Raw genomic sequence first — 9,960 nt, 5'->3', positions numbered from 1 at the left:
AGGGGCACGGCCCGGGCGGACATACGCGCGCGAGGGCGCGGCCTGGGGCGCGCCCGGTGCGGGAAAGGGCGGCCAGGGGCGCACGGGAGCGGGGCAAGAGCAGCATGCGGGCGCGCACGCGGACGCGGCGAAGACGAGCTCGTGGACAACGGCTACGGCACGAATTGAGTCGAGGAAAAAGAGGGATAACGGGAGAGGAGCTCACAGCAAACTCGGGGACGTGGTTGGGGTGGCCGGGGACGAACCAGAGCGGTGGGCAACGACGGCGAATGCCGGCGATGTACCCAACGAAGACGACGGCGATGGCGAGCGCACGAGAGTTACGCCGCTCGATCCGGTAGCGTAGTCGAAGGAGATGACGGCGGGGAGGCTCCTGGGCGTCTTCCTAGTGTTTGGGGAGGTCAGCGGCCGCGGCAATGGCGCGAGGCAGTGTCGTACTGACACGGTCACCGCGGGACCTTTCGAGCTCGCGCCCAAGCAAAAGAGGAGGCGGCTCGGTGGGGAATGAGAGGGGAACGGAGGAGAGCGGGCTAGGGTTCGCTATGGGGCGATTATAAGCCAAGGAGATCGACGTGGAGGCCATCCATGGCCATGGTGACCGTGGATGTGCGACACGCACGTCTCCTGCCTCCATGTAAAGAGGAGGGATGAGGTGGAGGTGGAGGTGGAGGTGGGCTGGGCCGGAGGCACTGTGGTCACTTATGGCCCAATGGCCTAGTAGTTTTAGGAACTTTTCTATTTTCATTTTCTATTTTTTTATTTTTCTCTACTGTTTTCTTTTAACATTAGCTAGGAGATGAATTTGGTTAAATGTAAAAGTGCGTACACAACTATTAGGAAATATATTGTAGAGGCCTCAAAAGTCTGAGGTCAAGAGGAAAAGTATAAATATTTGTTTATTTTGAAAGGCTATTTTTATTTGTTGTTAAACCACTTTATAAATCCCTAGGGACCAATTGGTGGGTCAAATAATGTTTGGTTCAACATGACAAAGATCAGGGAAATTTATAAAATATTGTGAACACTTTATTTTTACCGTTCGAAGAAATAATTATTTCACTTGTAATTCAAATTTGAATTTGACTTTGATTCTGGACAAGTGGCCATTTGCATAGTAACCAAGATGACATGGCCACCATTAGGGGGAGATTACTGTAGCATGATTCTCGGGGTATTACAGATTAGCTCATATTTTGTGTGAGAGCTTTGCTCATCCACTTGGTTACCTTCTCCTCGGAGATTCGAGCCTCCACCGGAGAAGATCCCCCAAGCGGATTCAAGACCCCTCTTTAGGGAAGAACATCAAGACCTCCTCTCGAAGATGAACCGGCTACCCTTTGTATATTCCCTAGTTGTCCGTGGACTGTGTATCTTTCTTCGTACCCGAGGATCTAGCACATGTGTGACTTGTTCTTGTTAGTTTGAGTGTTTCTCTTGTGTTTCCCCTCTTTGTGTTCCTCATATTCTTATCAGGATCCGTTCCTTTCGTGAAAGATCGGCCTATAGGGTTCTACCCTACATCAATATCAAATAGAACCGTTTCTATTTTTCTAAGCCCCTCCACTGGATGCTTTATTATTATAGCAAACATGCATGTGCGTTGCAACGGGAGAAAAAATCATACGCCTCTACCCTAATAAGCATTTCTCAAGCCCCCTCTCCGATCCATCTCCTCTATTTAAAGACGACACCTCATTTTGGAAAAAGTAGCTACTTTATAGTTATTCGGTTAGATAATAACTGGTTTCTTGCTCTAAAAATAATTTAACAGGTTAATTATGTCCCTTTGAATAGTAATGCTCATCTTTAATACTTGGATTGGACGGTGAACTTCAAAAACTCACCTCATCTCCTCTTCTTCAGAATGTCCATCCCTTGCTAGTCTCATGAAGATGAGGTCTCTAAATAATCAACATTGTACCTGTAGAAAGAAAATATCATGATTAGTTTCGGACAAAAAATGTTTGGTAAAGGAGATATGTTGCTCTTCTTTTCATCATTACGGAGTTATGCATCAGTAGAAAGAACCCATATCCCTATGCATGTCCTTGCTCATTAATGATCTCAGGCCATGATCATATTAGCACCCAATTGTATCAAAAAAATTAGAATAAGGACAAAAAATATCAAACTACTTGATCAGATTGTTGCGGTTATCAATTTTTTGAAACAATGACAAAAATATCAAACTATTTGATGGGATGAATTACCTGAAAATATAGGAAGAACTCGAATTGAAGCTATTCACATACAGAAGTACATCTTTCATTAGTGTTAATAAACAACATGACCTAGATGCATGCCAAGCAATGTAAAAATGAATCTTCTTTGTGAAAACATTTCTTCAACTTTAGTATGTAGCAAATATGCCTTTCCTATGATATCAGTACAATGGAACTGTTGTTGTGACATCTCTCACAGATTTTGCTGGTGATATGCCTAGGAAAGCATAATGGGTTTTTTAGATAGAGAAAGGAGAGCACATACATAATATGTTTTTCTAGAGAACGATGCAGATAAACATGACCTAGATGCATGCCAAGCAATGTAAAAATGAATCTTCTTTGTGAAAACATTTCTTCAACTTTAGTATGTAGCAAATATGCCTTTCCTATGATATCAGTACAATGGAACTGCTGTTGTGACATCTCTCACAGATTTTGCTGGTGATATGCCTAGGAAAGCATAATGGTTTTTTTAGATAGAGAAAGGAGAGCACATACATAATATGTTTTTCTAGAGAACGATGCAGATAATATGTAAGGAAACACTAACAATGAACATGGCATAGGGCCGAGCTGAAACTTTACAAAACCTAATGCATGAGAATGTGAGATAGTACATGAATAGTAGGGCCAAGCTGCATAGCTACAAGTTTCACTAAAGATACAGTCTGGATGATATCTCTACTCCAAGAGCATCTACTGACAGAAAGAGGCTATAAAACTTACCTCCAGCAGGCGAGCGGGCTGCGACCCCAAGAGCCTCTAGCACCCTGATCACAGTGAACCGGCTATTTGACCGTGCCAGCATGTCCCAGCCTCCCAGTCACCACCCTGCGTGGTAAATCTACTGTACTGAGAAGCACACAACGACATACCTGTCACACTCAAATCGAGCACATGGACTTCATGAAATTATTGATACACATCTCGTCAAACATCTCGACAGTATGAGGCTTACAGGAATGCCGTGTGCTAGGTGAGGAATAAAGGATGTGGCATCCTAATACAGTTGGTCATCCGGCAAAATATCTATTGTGAAATTTAAGCAAAAAATCAATATGTAGTTGTGTTATTTCTAGTTCAGTGCATAAACTAATTTGGGTTTAATCTCTCAAATAAAACCAATGATGAACTGTATGAAACAACATTTAGATAGAAAACATTATATCTCAAACATTGTACCAGTTTGTGGTTTAATCTATCAACAAAACCAATGGTATATGATGCTTCCCCTATACGCCAGTATCATCACATTGTGAAAGGGGCAAATTACTCACTGATAAACATTGTGTACCAGACAACAATGGCATTCAGAAAAATCCTTTGCCGTCACGTGTGTGCAGTACAGGACATATGTGCGATTTGTCCCCATTATGCTCCAAGGATCAATGTGATTTTCAGACTAAAAGGAACGCAACTTCTTTGTTCTTCCAGGAACTGAATATATGTAAGACACGGTGATTTCTTCTAATGAAAATCGGAGAGGGAGCTCTCTTCTATAAAAAAGGAACTAAATATATGTCAATTCTAGAACCTAAATTTGCCGCTGGTGAGTACTTTGCTCCCCATGAAAACCATTGTAAAATTGTACCCTTTTAAACTAACACTTCTCCTATTTGGATAGAGTGCTCCATCTCTTGGAATTCATCCAAACTTGTATGTACGCAATTAGTTAAGGTCATACAATGCATGCTTACCTGCCGTCCAGTGGCTGTTGCTAGAGTACTCTGGAGGCCTGCGAGCATGGAGGAGAACCAGAGGTGTTGTCTACAGCGCCAAAGCACCTACAGCAAAGCAAACACGCATCGCCTCCTCGCGACCCAAGCACCGCAACAACGACAGAGAGAAGAACGTCCGTGCTTACCTGACGAAGATGGACGGTGACCCCTGCACCGGCGTGTCAACCTCGGCCTAGTACAGGCTGGCGACGCGGATCTGCATCCCCGCACCTATGGACGGGTAGGAGCTCTCCCGCCGCACCGCCGGTGAGGCTTGTGTAGAGGGCACCGCCAGTGAGGCTTGTGTAGAGGGCACCGCCGGTGAGGCTTGTGTGAAGGGCGCCGCCGGCCTCAGCTCCTGTCTTGGGTCGATCCCCTCCTCCTTCCCTCGTGCGCCACACCAGGAGAGGAGCGCCGTGCCCCAGCTCCTCTTCATCGAGCCACCTCCTGCCCCGAGCCGAGAGCTCGCACTGCGCCCCACAGAAGGCCGGCCTAGACCCGGTGCGCCCCAACCGATCCTTCGATCGCAGACTCCGCGAGGAAGGCGGTGGCGGCGGCGGTGCGCCCACTCGTGCATGGGGAAGAGGAAGAGGATCTGTTGTGATGTGTTTGTTTAAAGGACTGCGGGGTGAATATACTAAACTACATGGACGTTTTTGCAACAATGAAACATTATCTCAGTTAGCCAGTTAAAAAAAGGACTGCGGGTTGATTCTTCAAAACGTAAGGGGCTTTTCTGAAAATACGCCGCAACAGAGAACCACACACAATTTCGTACCACCTCGAATACATTTTAATTTAAAACTGTAAAACTGAAAGCGTAAAATCACGGGAAGAAGCGTATTGTGACGGTGAACCCACGGAGTTAATCCATGCTTTATTATTATAAAAAATTAGGAAAAGATTAGGGAAAGACTAGCAAAAATGTCCGTGCGTTGCTACGAAAAAAAACATATCACACAGACGTAGACCAAAAATAAGCATGGCTCAAGACCCCCTCCCCACATGCTAACATCCTCTATCTCAACTAACATCGTGTATCTCAACACGGCGCCCACTCAGGTCACCCCTTACTTAACCCTCACTAACGGTAGTCGTTGTGTCCACTTGATCACAAACCGATCCGAGCATTGGCAATCCAAAGACAATGAGCATGGCTAGAAAAATGTAAAACTAACTTGTAATTCCTTAGAAATGTCCCTTGAAGAATCCATACAAAACACAATCCAGCCAACAGTTCTATAATGATATGTTCAGAAACTTTAGTTGTGCTATTACTGACCATGTTTAAGTTGGTAAATAAGAAACTTAATGACACTGCATGTTGTTTCGGAATCACATTCATATTATCTCCCATAGAAAAATTGCTTCAATTCTTTCAAGACAGAACCATACAACAAAATGTTTCAGAACGCAAGGAGTCAGAAATACTTTGAATCAGTTTATACACTGTGAAATAAAAATTCAGGCCATATAAATCCCGCTTCTGCAGCTAACCTAGCTAGTATTACACTTCTAGGTCCAAAAGCTTGAAAGTGGAATAGCACAGAATTAGTAAAGAAATAACCTCCATTTGAAAGCAATTGCACACATTTTTTAATCCAAGCATAGTTATCTAGAGGAAATAATTCAGCAAACACAATATGGGTTGAAAATTCAGAGATCTCATGAGAGGTGGACTGATGCCCAATATATCGGGAAACAATATGCATGTTTCACCATGTACTCCCTCCATTCTGATTTACTCGACCACGACGAGTAAATCAGAATGGAGGGAGTAGAACTGAAGCAAATTATCTAGAAGGAATAGAAGAAAGAAATTGGTAAACAAATACTATAATCTTGAAAAGAAACATCAAATCAGTAAATGTGACAACGACACAACTACAGTCTTCTGCCAGTTCCAGTTGCACCCCATAAAATGGCAAGAGAACCGCACACAGTAACGAACAGCTGGCTTTGCCTGACCAAGCAGCGGCAAACAAAATTTTGCTAGTTTCTATTTTCAAATAAACATCAGAGCTTCAAAAACATAGTACAATGAAAAGGATAGAGGAAGATTGCCATCTAACTAAAAGGATATTATCAACTGCAGCATAAAACCACAGTTGCAACAAGCTAAATTGCGTAAAATGGAGATAAAAGTAACCAAAGTAACATGTTCCTCTCTAATACCTATTGGGTCATGTGAAGAGAATGGGTATATAACACCAACCAGTTCAGGATTGATCCAAGGCCACACAGAACTATCCCCAAAAGAGATTCACATATGCCAAAATGGAGCAGATGCATTTAGTAAAGCATGAATATTTGTCATGTGATTCCACAGTATGCACTGTGCGTACTTTAGTTAAGCATGTATATATATCTGAACTTGAAAAATATACATTGGCCAGTATTATTTTTTTCTATTTAAATTTTGTGTTCCACCATGATATCGAAATTGCATATAAAATACAGTTCAAAACATGAGCTATAAATGAAATTATATTTATCACTGTTGTATTGGTTTTCCTAAGAAAGTTTGTAATCCTTACAATTATGCTCATGAAGCCTCATGCACCATGTTTCATCTTGCACATCCTCTGAATTTCTGGTCTCGCACCTGCACCACATTCAGTTTGAAGCTATCGACAATGGGGAGCAGACTTGTGTGACTGAAAAGTGAAAACATAAATTTTATGTTCTTTCCAGATGGTCCTAGCACTTATGCAATTTTGAACTTTGGCGCACACACCACAGTGCAGAACCGTGTATGATGTGGATTGTAACAAACAAACAAATTGGAGCGTCATGGATGAGGAGGACGTCGGCAACCGTTGTCACTGTACGCTGCTGAATTCGGATGGAGCGGGTATGGGAGGTGCTGCCGAGGGCTTACCAGGAGAGACGAAGAAAACACTGCAACGTCCGGATCGCCGGCGCCTCATATTTTCCTCCTGCCTCTTAGTGCGTGTAGGGGCAGCCTCAAAGCCGCCTCTGCTCCAGCTCCTTCCTCAACCCACCACCTCCTCCGGCTCCTTCCTCAGTCCTCATCGAATCCGTTGGATTTCTCACAAGGATGGTTTGTACCACATATCCTAAAACAAGCATCATCAATAAACTTTAGTATCTCAGATGGAGAATTATGGAGGTATACTCTACAAAATTGAGTAATTGCTTTAGAGACATATATCTAAAATTGGTTCAATATTTGGTAAGAAATTCTCTTTTAATTAGAGAAAAGGTATGTAGTGTAAACTTCTTAAGTTAGCAAGTGCTATCAGCTAGCACCATGTCCGTCTCTGCTTGTGTCCAGCAAACATGCTATGATATAGTAAGAAACCCGGGACCAAAGCATGTCGTGAAAGACGCACACGGGGCGGGCGTGCTTCGACTGTATCTCCAGGGCACAGTTGACAGAAAACTTCCTGATCTAGTTCTAGCATTTTGCTTATTTTCTTAAAAGTTGTATAAGAACAGATCGCTTCCAAGGTTCAAACTATCTTTTGAGTTATCTATCTTATAAAACAATGTCTATGACCTGAATGTAAACAACATGTCTTAAAATAGTTCATCCACGGACTGCAAAAACATACGTAGAACATATCCCTTCCAAGGTTCAAATGGTTCTTTGAACAATCTATCATAGCCATGAAGATTTGCATAACCTTTGAGAATCACAGAAAACAGGGCAGTGTTAAGATAGATTCTGTCATGGTTGATATACATCAAACAGTTCCCTTGATGGACGCACTTCATTATAAATTAGGTGCTATGCCTACCAAACAAAAACTTAACATCAAGGCTACAAAAAAAATCCAAAATACAGGCAATGATGGATGTGAGAGGCACTGTTCATCTTAGTAAAGATAGCTCCACTTGTCCTGAAACATATCTCAAAAGGCAAAATAACTAACTTGATTCATGCATAATTAATAATCTATAATCCGATGAGCTGCTTGCCAGAAAAGAGAATATAAAATTAATCACACGTTAATAAGTGTAGAAGCAAAACAGAAGACCTATCAGACCCATGGCTCATAGATGCATCAGGAGATCACATTCTCCATGCATGGCCTCAGCCGAAGACTCTACTATTCAGAAACAAAATAATACAAGACCAGCTAAATAAACTACAGACAAGTTCACAAATAAAATTATCCAGAAGTAGATGGGTTCGGACGATCTCACCATGAATAATTTGCCGCCTAGATTTCAGGTGGGCTTGGTCACAAAACAATGGAGGTGAGGCACACACGCACCGCAACTGCTTTCTACCCCTTCTTCTTCACCTCGCTACCCCGTCCCAGTGCCTCCAAGTGCACCATCGTCTTTACCCCCGCCCTCACACCCGTGGCGAATCAGCTCCGCCTCCATGACAACTCGCATGGCGGGGGATAAGATTCCCGGCGGCGTCGTGGTAGCAGAGGCGGGGGGAGCCGGCAACGACCGCACCGTGGAGTCTCGCCGGCGGTGGAAGGCCGCGAGGGTGGGGGACTTGGGGTAGGGTAGGGGCTTAGACCGGCGGCGTGGCAGGGGTGCGGCGTGCTAGAGGTGGAAGATGAGATGGATCGTCAGTCATACGGCTGGGCTGTCGCTCGTACCGTCGTACGTTTTGTGTTGACTTTCATATGGACGGCGGGTTTGGTTCCCCTAAAAGCTAGGGTTCTTTTTGTAAAATTATTGACGGTGAACCCGACATCTATGTGCGATAGGTGAACCATATCGGACGAACGAACGAACATGCTATCAGTACCACCTCGTTTATATTACGATTTTGTCTGTACGAATCGTAAAAGCGTATTACGACTGGACGGAAGCGTATTGTAACGGTGAACCCATAGAGTCAATCTATGATTTATTATTAGAGAAAGTGAAAAGATTAGGGAAAAGATATTATGAATCTGAAGTTGTTTGATGCATATCGAATAATCAACTCATGGATACTTGTGGTGACATTAAAGTATCTAGGTGACATTAGAGTTGGTTGATGTGTATCGTATGATGTTATTTTAGTATGAACTCTAGGGTTGTTTGTGACACTTATAGGAATATCTCAATAGACTGATCGGAAAGGATAACTTTGAGGTGGTTTTGTACCCTACAAACAATTTCGTCTTATCTTCTCCGCTAGATAAGAACTTTGGAGTGATTCTTTGTTACACGTTGAGGGATTGTTATATGATTTAATTCTGTTAGCACTGTTGAGAGATTGCACTAGTGAAAGTATGAACCCTAGGCCTTGTTTTCAAGCATTGTAATACCGTTTGTGCTCCGTTTTATCACTTGCTACTTTGCTGTTTTTTATTTTTAGATTACAAAATGAAGGAAATATGCCCTAGAGGAAATAATAAAGTTGTTATTTATATTTCCTTATATCATGATAAATGTTTATTATTCATGCTAGAATTGTATTAACCGGAAACTTGATACATGTGTGAATACATAGACAAAACACAATGTCCCTAGTATGCCTCTACTAGACTAGCTCGTTAATCAAAGATGGTTAAGTTCCCTAACCATGGACATGTGTTGTCATTTGATAAACGGGGTCACATCATTAGGAGAATGATGTGATGGACAAGACTCATCTGTTAGCTTAGCATAATGATCGTTAAGTTTTATTGCTATTGCTTTCTTCATGACTTGTACATATTCCTTTGACTATGAGATTATGCAACTCTCAGATACCGGAGGAAAACCCTGTGTGCTATCAAACGTCACAATGTAACTAGGTGATTATAATGATGCTCTACAGGTATCTCCGAAGGTGTTTGTTGGATTGGCATAGATCGATATTAGGATTTGTCACCCCGAGTATCGGAGAGGTATCTCTGGGCCCTCTCGGTAATGCACATCGTGATAAGCCTTGCAAGCAATGTGACTAATGAGTTAATTATGGGATGATTCATTATGGAAAGAGTAAAGAGACTTGCCGGTAACGAGATTGAACTAGGTATGAAGATACCGACTATCGAATCTCGGACAAGTAACATAACGATGACAAAGGGAATGACATATGTTGTCATTACAGT

General features: G+C 42.7%; 1 long non-coding RNA gene across 7 annotated transcripts in view; it reads right to left on the bottom strand.

Annotated features, from left to right (window-relative positions):
- The window catches only part of LOC123102819 (uncharacterized), a 60,550-nt gene extending 52,000 nt beyond the window's left edge, over positions 1-8,550 (bottom strand). For 5 of the 7 annotated variants that reach the window (XR_006449396.1, XR_006449393.1, XR_006449394.1 and 2 more), the window contains exons 1-5: positions 8,117-8,550; positions 6,825-7,023; positions 3,923-6,548; positions 2,952-3,056; positions 1,845-1,921 (exon numbers count right to left, since the gene is read on the bottom strand). This is a non-coding gene — a long non-coding RNA (uncharacterized lncRNA). Of the gene's footprint in view, positions 1-1,844; positions 1,922-2,951; positions 3,057-3,922; positions 6,601-6,824; positions 7,024-8,116 lie in introns of all 7 variants that reach the window. The other 2 variants (XR_006449391.1, XR_006449395.1) reach the window with 2 other exon arrangements.
- Positions 8,551-9,960: the final 1,410 nt, after the last annotated feature.

This window comes from Triticum aestivum, chromosome 5A, assembly GCF_018294505.1.
Source record: "Triticum aestivum cultivar Chinese Spring chromosome 5A, IWGSC CS RefSeq v2.1, whole genome shotgun sequence".
Lineage (NCBI taxonomy): Eukaryota > Viridiplantae > Streptophyta > Magnoliopsida > Poales > Poaceae > Triticum > Triticum aestivum.
Note: the sequence above shows the minus strand (reverse complement) of the source record. Positions and strands in the feature narration are given on the sequence as shown.